This window comes from Typopeltis vanoorti, chromosome 5, assembly GCF_054136105.1.
Source record: "Typopeltis vanoorti isolate ZY-2024b chromosome 5, IOZ_Tvanoo_1.0, whole genome shotgun sequence".
Taxonomy (NCBI): Eukaryota; Metazoa; Arthropoda; class Arachnida; order Uropygi; family Thelyphonidae; genus Typopeltis; species Typopeltis vanoorti.
The window spans coordinates 38426932-38441678 of record NC_143553.1 but is presented as its reverse complement, the minus strand read 5'-3'; the positions used below and the strand labels follow the sequence as shown (position 1 = coordinate 38441678).

Genomic DNA, 14747 nt, shown 5'->3' with positions numbered 1-14747 from the left:
GCAAAATTAAATTATAAATGATGCAATCAAGGGAATGGTTATTTCAGACACAAATAGCTAGAGAGCATTTTCCTCAAATTAAAAATAAAATAAAATAAAATAAAATAACGAGGGAAGATTTTTTTTAAAAATTATTTATTACAGATAACAAATCACTGAAAAATAATACAGTTAGATCTGATCTACTAATACCTAATGTTATCAAACTAACATCCCAAACAATAAAGAATTGCTCTTATTTGTCAGTTTCACCAGTTATTATAACATCAAAAAACTATAATTGTATTGCTATTGTACATATATTGGCCACTGAATTAGAAACTTTTATTTAATACAGTGTTCTGTATAGGCATGTCACTGCCAATACCAATCCTAATAACAAATATATTTAATGTTCTCTTACAAAGCAGACTTTGTAAAGGCCAAAATGCACTACGCTTGTATCCTGTCTAATGACCATGAAGTCTTCTGGTTGTTCACCAAGGATATGAGATGCAACTTTTGTCCTTACATGCTTCCACCTCTCTAACATCCTGATTTACAATCGTAACATTTTCTAAAGATAAGGCAGACCTTTTGGTTTCAGTTTGGCAAAACTGATGGAGAATCAGGGTTTGGATAAGGGTCAAGGGTTTTGAGTGGACTGGGGAATAAAAGCGCTCATCCCAGTGAAAACGATTTCTGTTATTAGCAGAAATCCTGAAGGTCATCCCAATTAGTGCCTTTGTAGTGCCTCAGATTAAGAGGCTGAGAATGACAGGGAAAAGGATGATCTGTAAAAAAGGACATGTGGACCAGTTTATGGTCAGATTTATCAAGAAGTGAGCTAACATCAACGGCATACGAGGGTTGTTTTAAAAGTCTGGTAAAAAAAATAAGTTAAACACATTCTTTTTTTTTTTTTTTTTGGAAAAAATCACCTTTATTTCTCAACATTGTCTCCATTGAGTTCTACATATTTGGTCCAGCGAGTTTCCAATTTTTTCATCCCACCTAAAAAGTAGGATTTGTTAAATTGTGCAAAATAGTCATTGACAGCCTTGATAACATCCTCGTACAAAGAAAATTTTTTCCCACTGAGCCAAATTTTTAAGTTTGGGAACAAGAAGTCACACGGGCCCAAGGCTGGAAAATACAGTGGATGTGGAACCAATTCAAACCTAAATTCATGCAATTTTGCCACTGCGATGGCCGATGTGTGGGACAGTGCATTGTCTTGATGAAAGAGCACTTTTTTGTGTGTCAATCTTGGCCGCTTTTTTCTTCAGTTCTTCTTTTAAATGGTCCAACAATGATGCCTAATAGACTCCTGTTATTGTCTTACCCTTTTTCAAATAGTCTATCATGATAATTTCTTGGGAATCCCAAAAAACAGTGGCCATCACCTTCCCAGCTGACAAAACAGTGTTTGCTTTTTTCGGTGCTCTTTCACCAGGCATTGTCCACTGTTTTGACTGCTGCTTGGACTCAGGTGTGTAGTGGTGGATCCAATTTTCATTTAGTCACAAATCGATGCAAAAAATTCTGTGAATTGCGATTAAACATCGCCAAACACTGTGTTGAAATGTCTTTTCGTATGCGTTTTTGATCAACAGTCAACAATCGTGGCACCCACTGCGCACACAGCTTTTTCACGTAGGATATCACACCCGTTCAGTTGAGATGCCTACAATCTCATGCACTTTCACTCGGTGGTCTTCCATAACGATACCATGGATTTTCTCAATCATTTCCTTTGTAGTGACCTCAGCCGGGCGTCCGGAGCACACTTCATCTTCGATGGACTTATGACCACATTTAAACTCATTTATCCAAAAATAAATAGTCTTTAATGCTGGTGCAGAATCCCCATGAACTGCATCTAACTCGGCTTTGATCTTCACAGCTGTCCACTCCTTCAAATAAGTGTTTTCTCACTGCATGAAACTCATTTTTTTCTCCATTTTTATGAAAAATGCAAACATGGTAGTTTTAATTTTTGCCAAACAAGAACTACACATCACACATGGCTAAAATTTTGCCAGGGACCATGAAAAAGATGATAGGTGCCGGCACTGGTATGAATGGATGGTGTCACCGTCTATTGGCAATTTACCAAACTTTCAAACAACCCTCATATTTAGAGGGAAAGCTGGTAAAGGAAGGGTCTAGAATGATGAGGATTATCTGGAATTCTGGTGGGTTGGTGAACAATTTGAGCAACACCACTAATATTGGTTCAGGTTCTCTTCCAACTTGGTCCGTGAAACTGAAGAAGGGATGCATGTCTGAACTGTAGATGCTGAAATCATCAAGTAAGAATATCTGATTGTAAGCCATTCAGTACTCCATCCAGCTAATGAGATCAGTAATCCCGTTATTTTAAACAGAGCAAGTGGGATGATGATAGACCAGATTAAGAGCAGCTGAAAATAAACCACGTTCACTTTTGAAATTTTAATCTGCCTTCTGAAGAGAGCATTCATTATTATTAAATAGATTAGAAACAGGGTTTCAAGAAAAATTAGAGAGGGTGCAAACTGATGGAGCTTAAACTTTTCAAAGATTATACTGAAAAGTCTAATATAACACAAGAATCATAAAATAATCTCATTCACTTATAATGCATGGCTCTTAGTAAGTTCTTGCTTAATACTAGTCCTTCAGATACCACTTTATTTCTAAGATCAATATTACTCTCCTTGAATGATATACCTTTACTTGTTATACCAAAAAAAAGAAAACTTGCTACATAAAAGAACGAGTAAAATAAAGTTTTTAGATCAAACCAGACATCAGTACCATTTATGGGTTAGAGGCTGAGAAGGCAGAAAGAGTGTGTTGGTATTCTCTACAATATCCTCCTAGAAAGCTGGAGGGAAAAGATAAAATTAAGAAGGAAGAGAAAATGATTCAACAGGGTTGTAGTTACTGTATATTGTTGAAAATGTGAACTGTTTCTCCCATTTGAGGCGTAGAGGAAAGAAGAAATACCAGATTCCAAGCAAGTAGAGCAACATCTATGCAAGTACATATAGAAACAGAATGTATGTGAAATAGCATCATAAATGGACCATTATACTCAATTTATGAGCATAATGGTCCATTATGCCCTTTCTTAAGTTAACTTAAAAAAAGGACAGCAATAAACTAGCCACAGTTATTATCATTGCCTTCATGGAGTCCAACGCCATCATTGCAGAAGACCCAAACTAACCACATAATATCTATTAGACCTCTCCTCGAACTCAGTGAGTGCTCTGTCTGTCATTCAACCACCACTCTCCAAGGAAAAAATTAGCCCGTACAGTGGTACCTCACAATTCGACACTAATCCGTCGCCAAACTAATGTCGAATTGTGAAACTGTCAAATTGAGGGACAATATTTCCCATATAAGTAAGTCAATGGAAAATAGATTAATTCGTTGTCAGACCCCCATCCAACTCCTCCTAATGGGAGAGAAATACACCATATTATTTACTTTATGTATTTTACTATTGAATAATACACTAAATTACAAAATACACTATTGTATTACAATACATACAATCTATTGAGCCTTAATGTTGGAAGGGAGTTTTCTTTATCCTGTTCTACCTCTTCTCATCTCCTCTTTGCTTGAACAGGGATGAGGAACTGATCAAGGGTGGACTGTCTCTCTCTCTCTTTTTCAAAATGGTTTTGAAGTGATGCATGATGGTGTTGTTGAACAAATCTGTCATTATACTCACATCAGCAGTGTTGGGGTGCCATTCCAAACAAACAGACTGCACCTTCTCCCAATGGAATAAAACTTCTTTAATGGCAGCTGTTGGCACCGGCCCTTTTCCCCTGCCATTCTCTTCTTCAGGTGAAATTCCCCTTTCTCTCTCCTTTGTTTGCTGTTCACTGAGTGCTCTGAGTTCTTCCATGGTCAGTTCGTCATCGTGATCCTCCACAAGATCTTCTGCATCAACCTCTTCTATGTCAAGATTCTCTGTTGTCGAAATGATCTCTCGCATGGCTGCAGCTACTTGGTCTGCACTGTTGTCATCCTGAGAAAAATTAGGAACAAGTTTCTTCCACGATGCACGAAGAGTTCTGTGTCACTCCATCCCAGGCAGTTTTAATAAAGGAAATGGCATGGAGAATGTTGAACTCGGTCTTCCAGAAGTCCTTCAGTGTCTTGTCAGAAGAGTGAGTCACGTTGAAAAGCCGCGAGAACAAAGCCTTGGTGTAAAGTTTCTTAAAACACGCAATCACTTCTTGATCCATGGGTTGGATCAGTGACGCCGTGTTTGGAGGCAAGAACTGGACTTCGATGACGGTCAATTTCAAGAATGCCCTCTAAGTCTTGAGGGTGGATACTCGCATTGTCAAGGATCAGCAGTGCTTTCAAAGGCAAATTGTTGTCAGTGAGGAACTTCTTCACGCTTTTGAGGAAAACACCTCAAAAATCCAATCTTTGAAAATTTGCTGGTCTACCCAGGATTTTTGCATTGGATTTCCACATCACTGGCAGTTTGGACTTGATGATTTTCTTCCCAAAGCACCAAGGATTTTCTGAGTGGTAGACCAGAAGTGGCTTTAGTTTAAAGTCTCTGCTTGCATTTGCTGCCAATAGCTTACCTTGTTATTGGCAAGTGCTTCCAAAATAACCCAGTTTCATCCCCGTTAAAAATTTTATGTAGCAAGTAGCCTTCCTTCCTGATTAAATCTTCAAATTTTTTCACAAACTTTTCTGCAGTCTCTTTATCTGAACTAGTAGCTTCCCCCTGTCTGAGAACACTATGGATGCCTGTTCTACCTCGGAATCTGTGAAACCAGCCTTCCTTTGAATTCCTCAGTTTGATCTGAGGTACACCCTGGATTTTTCTTCTGCAATTCTTCGAAAATTAATCTACCCTTCTCAGATCATTGCCTGAGTTATTAGATCTCCCTTCATATGTCTTTCTCTAATCCAGGTGATAAGCAGCTTTTCCATCCCTTCATTGATTGAAGATCTATTCTTGTCAGAAATCTTCACTGCACCAGCAGACACTCTAGCACCCATAATCTTCTCTTTCTCTGTTGCCAAAAGGTTGCCACAGTTGACCTAGGAATGCCATACTCTTGAGCTACAGTGGTAATTGTTCCACCTTTCTGCACTTTATCGACAATTTCTTTCTTCTTCTCTATGCTCAATCAAGTGTGCTTCTTTCCTGAATTATTCCTCTGTTCACTTCTCTTTGGACCCATTCTTAAATTTCATTCAAAAAAATAATAATAACTGCAAGTGCAAAAAATTTAACTTTCTGAAAAATGCAGAATTGAAAATTAGCACAAACAACACGAGCAAACACCAACACAGCCCAACAAGAAATGACAAATAACACCGAACAATTCCATGCACGCACATGCGCCGGCCCGCGAAATTCAACTGTCGAATTGCGAGGCTCACTGTACGGACTTGCTGTATCCCCCACAGTCAAATGCTGAAATATTTCCTCAGCAAACATACCTAAATGTTTCTACTATATCTTTTCTTTTCTGTCTATCATCAAAATTTTGCACGATGCACGAAGGGTTCTCTGTGTCACTCCATCCTACGCAGCTTTAATAAAGGAAATGGCGTAGAGAATGTTGCACTCGGTCCACCAGAAGTCCTTCAGTGTCCTGTCAGAAGAGTGAGTCACGTCGAAAAGCCCATGCACTCCCCTCAATGTATTGTCATAAGGAATAATCTGCAGATCACTAACCATTTTGGTCACTCACTGGATCCTCTCCACTTTCCTCATACTCAAAGAACCCAGGTAACCAGACTTGAGAACAGTAATCAAGATGTGGCTGAATAAACACTTTATAAAGAGGAACGACAACTTCTTTTTCTGCATATTAGTGTGTTCTTCAATAACAAAGTAATCCTAATCCAACTATCAATCTATCGGCATCCTATAAATTGCCAATATCATCAAATTTCTTAAAGTACAGTTTAATCTATGTGATACACAGCTTATTTTTTTGTTCCAAAATGCACAACTTTATACTTTACAACATTAAGCTGAACTCATTATTCCACCCACCCATAATACTGTCAGCCTGTTTATAAATCAGCGCTTCCCAAACTGTGGGCCGCGGCCCCCTTGAAAGCCGCAGGTTTTGTTGAGGGGGCCGTGAAATAATTAAAACAAATTTAAAACAAATATAACTACTTGGTCTTAAATGTTTTAAGACTAAGTAGTTATTTTTTAATCTTAAAAGAAACGTATTTAATTTCTATTATTTCATTTTGTTATTTTTTATATTTTAATGAAAAAAATCACACATTAGTGTTGGTTCACAAATTTTGCTTTCTCCGTATTTCAGTGTTTAATGAAGGGGTGTTTAAGGGTCAAAGCTGTATAACTGAGAGGAGACCTCCACATAGCCTTTAAAGGAATGCAGAGAACCGACCAGGGCTTCTGACCTAATGTCCAATCCTCACCTTCTCGTGGTGCACCCTGTTGGGTATCTACTTTGATACTGAACGAACGAGGATGGGCTGGCAATTTGGGATTTAGCCGACCAAATTGTATTCTTATTGGTTAAACCAAAATAAAAAATGATGGTACAACATGACAAAATTTCATGCCGACTGGGGCGTCGCCCGGTTAAACAAGGCCCCCGTTGTTTTCACCAGGGAACCAGGGCGAACAACAAAAAGTCAGCTACTGGAACAAATCTGAAAACAAACCCCAACTCAACATCACCAGAGTTAAAGATCGGTACTATCAACGTAAGAAGCCTGAATGGCAAAGAAATGGAGCTAGCTGAGGAATTAGATAAGTACCAGATCGACATAATAGGGGTGACTGAAACAAAAAAGACCAAAAGTGGTGAGATCTTTCTGAGCAATAAATACAAAATGTTATATTCAGGCAATGACAATCAAGGAAAAGAAGGAGTAGCCATAGTATTCAACACAAAATACGAGGCTAATCTCCTTGAATGGCAGTCAGTCTCAAGTAGAGTAATGTGGGCAAATATGAGAATGGGGAACTGGACAATGAGACTTATTTGTGCCTATGGTCCCACAGAAGGTTCTACTAAGGTAGAAGTGGAGGAATTTTTTGAGGCTTTAGAAAAAGCAACTGACACAATGAAAAAGGAAAAGTTGGTCCTTGTTGGGGATCTAAATAGTAGAGTAGGAAATGATTGTGAGACATACAAAAATATTTTGGGAAAATTTGGAGAAAAGAGCAAAGCTAATAATAATGGCAAATATCTGTTGGATTTCTGCTCAGGACATGGATTAGTTATTACTAAGACCATGTTCCAACATAAAAATGTGCACAAATTCACATGGAGAGAAGAGGCTAGGAATAAGAAAAGTCTCATTGACTATGTTATTGTTGATAGTGATGTTTTCTCCCTGGTGCAGGACACCAGAGTGTACAGAGGATTTGAAATTGGAAGTGATCACTATTTAGTCTTGAGCAGGATAAAATTGAATTTCATATTGAAAAGAATAACATGTAAGAAAGTTTTAAAGCGAATAAAAGTTGAGCAGCTCTCAGATGTGAACTGTAGACTAAAATACAGAAATATTATTGAAAAGAAAATGAAAGAGTTTGAGAACAGGAATCAAACCTTGGAGATTCAGTGGCAAACTCTGAAGGAAACATTGATTGATTCTGCCAGAGAGGCATGCGGTGAGGTTGTGTGCAAGGAAAAAAAAATCAAACTCCCTGGTGGACACAGGAAGTTAAAGAGGCAGTGAAGGAAAAGAAGAAAGCATATCAAAAGTTCCTGGCAAATAAGTCAGCTTTTACTCTTACAGAATACAGAGACAAATGTAAGAAAGCTAAACAGTGTGTAAAACTAGCTAAACAAAAGTCATGGGAGGACTTTGGCAAGAATATAGAAAATAAATATCAAGAAGGTGGCAAAATATTCTGGAGGTTGTTGAAGAAGCTTAGGAATGGAGGAAAGAGTGCTGTAAAAGGAATTAGAGATGATAAAGGTGAAATGAAAACAGGAGAAAAAGATATCCTTGAAGTATGGAGCAATTACTTTGAAAAACTGCTAAATGAAATAAGCAATGAGAGCACAGTGGTAAAAAACACTCTACAGGCATGCAGTCAGGAATACATATCCATACTTGAAGTAGAAAAAGCCATCAAAGGCTTGAAATGTGGAAAGGCAGCAGGAGTAGATGATATTCGACCAGAAATGCTGAAGTATGGTGGTATAAGAGTCTTACACTGGCTGCACTGCATAGTTCAGAAAGCCTGGACAGAGGGACGAATTCCCGATGATTGGAGTAGAGCTCTCATAGTACCCATATATAAAAAGGGAAATAAAACTGAATGTGAGAATTACAGAGGTATTTCCCTACTGAGTGTTCCTGGCAAGATCTATGCAAGTATACTTGAGAAACGGTTGAGAAGAATTGTGGAAGAAAAGCTTGGTGAAGAACAAGCTGGATTCAGGCCAAATAGAGGCTGTCAGGATCAGATCTTCACTTTACGACAAATAGTCGAGAAAGCATGGGAATATAACAAAGATCTGTATTTAAGTTTTGTCGATTTGGAAAAGGCATATGACAAGGTGCCAAGAGAGAAGCTATTCAATACGCTGCAGTTATATGGTGTCAATGGGGCATTATATCAAGCAATACTTAGTCTTTATTTGAGTTGTGAGTCAGCAGTTAGAATTGAAGGAAGTACAGGAAGATGGTTTAATGTTAAATCTGGTGTGAGACAAGGATGTACATTATCCCCTCTGTTATTCATTATCTATATGGATCACATTATGAAGGAATGTGGCAATAAACCTGATATCAAAATTGGAGATGTTAATGTCAGCTCTTGCTTTATGCGGATGATGTTATACTTCTAAATAAATCCGCTACAAGTCTGCAAGATTCTCTGACTAAATTGAATAGCTGTTGTAATAGATATGGTATGAAGGTCAGCAATAAAAAGACAAAGACAATGAAAATAGGCAGAATCATTGAAAATGTCAACTGTGTTGTGAATGGAGAACCTGTGGAACAAGTAAAACATTTCAGCTACTTAGGCACAAATTTTACTGAAGATGGTAAACTAAATATAGAAATAGACAACAGAATCGGCAAAGCTGGTATCGTGGGAAGTCAATTGAATAAATTCATATGGAATAAGAAAGAAATTAGTCGGAACACTAAATTAGCTGTATACAAGACTGTGTTCAAACCAATTTTAACTTATGGATCTGAGAGCTGGGTCAGAAGTAAAACACTTGACCAAAGACTAGAGACCGCAGATATGAGAGTCCTGAGAAAGATTAGAGGCGTGAACAGATGGCATCAATGGCAATATCATATTAAAAATGAGGATATTAGGAAAGAACTTGACATTGTCAACATCCTGGAATGCATTAGCAGAGCTAATCTCAGATGGTATGGTCACTTAAATAGAATGGGAGAGGAAAGATTAGCAAAACAAGTGTTCTCTGCCAGGTTGGCAGGAAAACGACCCAGAGGAAGACCAAGATATAGGTGGATTGATATGGTACAAAGTGCCTTAGACGATAGAAATATAAGATCTGATAATGTTGGAGTCTTGACAAGTAACAGACTGATTTGGAGGAAAATTGTAGACAGGAAGTTAGTAATGATGTAATTTTTTCATGTAGTACTGTCATATCCTGTACACCCCTTGAGGGTACATGGCAGGAATTTGATGATGATGATGAATGTTAGTAAATATATGCTTATTCATATAAGTTTCATTTCAAAGGTATTAATAAGAAGCATAAAAAAGCTTACAAACGCAAAATCTTGAATATAAATACAATAAATATTATAATAATAAATGTCTGTATTGCGATTCTCTTTTTGATGGGGGGGGGAGAATATTTTAATTTTTCCAAAGGGGGCCTTTACATCCATAAGTTGGGGAAGTACTGGTTTAAATCATTCTGCATTACTTGATTAAATGTTATACCACCCAATTTTGCATCATCAGCAAACAACTGAATATTTCCCTTTATATCATTTTTGCACAAATTAAACATCAGATCTCCCAGGACATCTGATGAAAGCAGGTGACTAGTGAGATGTGTCACACCCTTGTGACACATCTCACTAGTCACCTGCTTTCTCCTAGATATATTACAACTCTTTGGTATTTATTCATTAACCACCTTTGTATTCATATTACCAGTTTAATATTCATCCCCATTTATTTTGATTTGCATAAGAGTATTCCATGCAACATCAAATGCTTTTGCAAAATCCAGCATTATCATGTAGCCATTCCTTTATTCAATTCAGCTGTCACTATCATAAAAGTTATTAGATTACTAATGCATGACCTACTATTCGCAAAGCTATACTACCCACCCCACCTCACCTCAAGTATCACATATTCTTATCCACCTGAATTCTGTTATTGTCCATTTTTTCTAATACTTTTACTACACTCCCGAAATGGTGATCGATCTATGATTTGCTACTGCAACAGAACTATTTTGCCCTCCTTTTGTTCCCTTGATAGATTAGTCAGAGGCCATGCAAATTCAGATTGCACATTTGTCTAATATCCCATCTAATCCCATGGATGTAATTTCACTGAGATTCTACAATATCATAAGTACTTTCAGTTCCTCTTGTCTTATTATTAAAAGAACACATAAGACCACAGTAATAACTTTTAATTAATAAAGGTACAGATATTTCATACTAAAACTAATAGTACATCTTCAGTGTCACACAGACAGTTATAGGAATAGAATACAAGTAACGAATATTCCTATTAAAATACAATTGTTGCCGCATGCTAGGAAATGATAGAAAATAATAATTTTTGATCTTTAAGATAATTGGTTTTTTTTATTGATTACATAAAATAAAGATCTCCCAGATCTTTGAGAGAGAGAGACAATCATTTCGATTTAAATTCTGTCGGTGTAAAATAGCTTCACAACTTTCTTTAAAAAGGCATTCATATTTGAACCTGCATCTATGGAGGAGAATAGCTTTATCCCACTGGATATTATGAGTAGTGTTAATACTGTGTTGTGCTAGACCAGACTTCTAAGATTTGTTGTATTCAATATAATATTGATATTCCTTAATTCTTTTTCTCCCCCAAAGAATGGGCAGTTTGTCCAAAACAAGAAACATCGCATTCACATGGTATTTGGTAAACGAACATAGATGACAGTTATCCTTTGTAGAAGGCAATAAAGAGGAAATTTTGTTGATAGGAACATACGTGGGAATCAATTGGAACTTTTTCAAAATTCTACCTATAGGTTCTGAGATTCCTGGAATCTAAGGGATTGGAACTCTGTGGCCTGTTGAAGAAGCCTTGGGTATTGGAACATGAGATTCAATTATCTGTTGGATTTGATTGGGGATGTAATTATTCGATTCCATTAACTTTTTAATGATGGAAAGTTCTTGTTGTAAGATTACTGGAGAAGAGCAAACTTTATGTGCTCTATTAATTAGAGATTTAAGAATGTCAAAATTTTGCGATGTGTGGTGAGCAGACTTTTTATGAATGTATCTGCCAGTAAATGTGGGCGTTCGAAAGACACTTGTAGATAAGGTACCAGAAGAAGTTCGAGTAAGGAGAATGTCCAAGAATGGTAAAGTACCAGAATTTTATTTTTCCATGATGAATTGAATATTGGGTGAAGGCTATTTATCTGTTGTAGAAATGTGGAAAGCTCATCTTCAGTATGTGACCAAATAGCAAAAACATAATCGACATAACGATACCAAAGAGATGGTTGAGGATGAATGGATGAAAACAGTGTCTTTGAATTGTTTCAAAAAGTAGTTTGCCAAAGGTGGAGACAGGGCTACTCATGGTAGTACCTTCAACTTGTTTGTAGATCTTGTTTTTCCAGATGAAATAACCTGAATGGATAACAAATTTGAAAATCTTGGCTCTATCTGGAGGGTAATCTTCATATAATAATGTGACTGTGTCAGCTAATGGAATATTGGTAAATAGAGAAACAATGTCGAAACAGACTAACAACTCACTCTTCATCATCATCATCAAATTCCTGTCATGTACCCTCAAGGGGTGTACAGGATATGACAGTACTACATGAAAAATTAACATCATTACTAACTTACTATCTTTGATTTTTTCAAGAAAATCTGTTGAATTTTTTATGTAGGATCTGGAATGTCCAGTGAGAGAGCACTTAAGGATCGTGACAAGATTTTTGCAATTCGATAGGTAGGAGAATCAATGCAATTCACGATAGATCGCACTGGATAGCCTTCTTCATATCAATTCCTGTCACATCCGCATCTTCACTTGGCTATAAACCTTATCAAAGTGGGCACTCAATACCCATTTTGTCTGCTTCCATAATATTGCTACCATCAGAACAAGCTGAAGTTATCTTTCCTTTTACTTGCCACATACCAAAAGAACTCTTTGGTATGTGGCAAGTAAATTTTTCTTTCAATTGCATGACTAATTTTTCTTCTCAATCTGATTTTTGCCTTACTTACTATTCTGGTCACCTTTCTTGATTGAGCCTTGTACTGCTCATGAGTTTACTGATAACTTTCCTCCTTATATACTCTTCACAACATTTTTTTTTTTTAAAGCTCCTCCTTAATGATACTATTCATCTAACTCCTACGTGATCTACCCTCCCGACGTTGGGTATGTTATCTGATATTGTTTCCCCTCACACCTCTTGACTATCTCTCATAGATTGTTAACATCCATGAAACTGTTTCAAGCTGAGGCCCGAGCTTGTCACGATGACCTACCACATAGTTTCGCATACACATCTCTTAAATAAAAATTCCATGTTTCACAATCTCCCAGGTGATTACTCTATCTAGTAAGAGGCAATGTGGCCATCTTTGCTATGAACAGATTTTCTGATCCTATCACCAGATCCAACTGCACAATTCTTAGTGATTGCTGAATGTTAACAGTCAATCATTAATTTAGGTAAAACTTTTTAGTGTGGCCACCATTCAATTTCCTGATATGTACCCACAAGGGATGTTTGGGTTACTATAACAGATTACATGCTTAGGTTTACATTATTATTAAAATCCTACCAACAATTTCCTTCCAAATCAACCTGTTACTTGTGAGCTCCAATATTGTCATATCTAACATTCCATGCTTCTATGGCACTTCAAACCGAATCAATCCACCTAGACATCGGTTTTCCTCTGGGTCTTTTTCTTGAAATCCTGACATTAAGCACCTGTTTTGCCAACCTTTCTTCACCCATTCTATTTAAAGTTGCCATGCCACCTTAGATTAGCTCTGCTGACACATTCTTGAATGCTAATAATGTCAAGTTCCTTTCTAATATTTATTATTATTATTACGTGACACTTCTGAGGAATCCAAGGACTCATCGAGGGAGGGCACATACTCTACAACTCTCCGCCTCCACAACTCAATCCACCAACTATAACGAACTGCGAGTACCATCATCATCTACTGCAAACCACCACTACTAGTATTTTCACAGACAATCACAAACATCCATACCCATGGCAGGATTTGAACCCACAAGTGGTTAGCATATCTGCTCTCCAACCACGGCAGCATGGTTGGCCGAGCAGTTATAATATCTTCATTATTAATATGATTCTGCCATTGTTCACTCCCCTAATTTTTCTCAGAACCCTCATATCTGTGGTCTCTAGTCTTTGATCAAGTGCTTTATTTCTAACCCAACACTGAGAACTCTGAGTTTTGATTACTTTCTCTCTTATTTCATATAATTTTATTCAGCTGGCTAACCACCATGTCATCTTTGTTTGTTTGTTTCCAGATTTAACCTGCAATCTTCACTAAAATCAGTGTCCTAAGAGTTGAAATATTTTACTTGTTCCATAGGATCTCCATTTAGAATGGAATTGAAGTTTTCTATGCTCTGTCTATTTTAATAGTTTTGGTTATTTTATTGCTGATTTTCATACCAAGTTTGTTGCAGCTGTTGTTCAATTTAGTTAGTGACACTTAGAGACCTGCACTAGATGTATTTAGGAGTACATCATCATCATCTGCACAAAGCAAAAAAAAAAAACCAAGTTTGACATCTCCAATTCTAATATCAGGCTTGATGCCACTTTATTTCATAATGTGATCCATATAGATGACGAATAAGAGTGGAGATAATGTACATTCTTGTCTTACCCCTGATTTTATATCAAACAATCTTCCTGTATTTCCTTCAATTCTAAATGCTGACTGACAACTTAAATATAGACTATATATTGTCTGTATAATGTTCTATTTGCCCAATATAATTGTAGTGTTTTTGAAAAGTTTTTCTCTGAGTATCTTGTTGTATGCCTTTTTCCAGATCAGATCAACAAAACTTAAGTACAGATCCTTGTCATATTCCCACGATTTCTCTTAAAGTGAAAATCTGATCTTAACAACCTCTATTTGGTCAGAACCAAGCTTGTTCATCTTCAAGCTTCTCTTCCACAATACTTCTCAACCTATTTTCAAATATGCTTGCATAACTCATACCTGGAACACTTAGTAGAGAAATTCCTCTTAATTCTCACATTCAGTTTTATTTCCATTTTTATAGATGGGTACTATGAGTGTCCTATTCCAATCATTGTGAATTCGACCTTCTGACTAGGCCCTCTAAATTATGCAGTGTAGCCACTGCAAAACATTCATACCTCCATACTTGAGCATTTCTGGTCGAATATCATCTACTCCAGCTGCCTTTCTACATTTCGGGCCTTTGATGGCATTTTTTACTTCAAGTATGAATATGTATTCCTGATTGCATGTCTGTTGAGTGTTTTTTGCTATT

At 37.0% G+C, this 14747-nt stretch overlaps 1 protein-coding gene across 3 annotated transcripts in view; it reads right to left on the bottom strand.

Annotated features, from left to right (window-relative positions):
• LOC150106326 (histone RNA hairpin-binding protein-like) overlaps positions 1–14747 on the bottom strand; it is a 158722-nt gene that overhangs the window by 63227 nt on the left and 80748 nt on the right. The gene's annotated exons all lie outside the window — the stretch shown is intronic.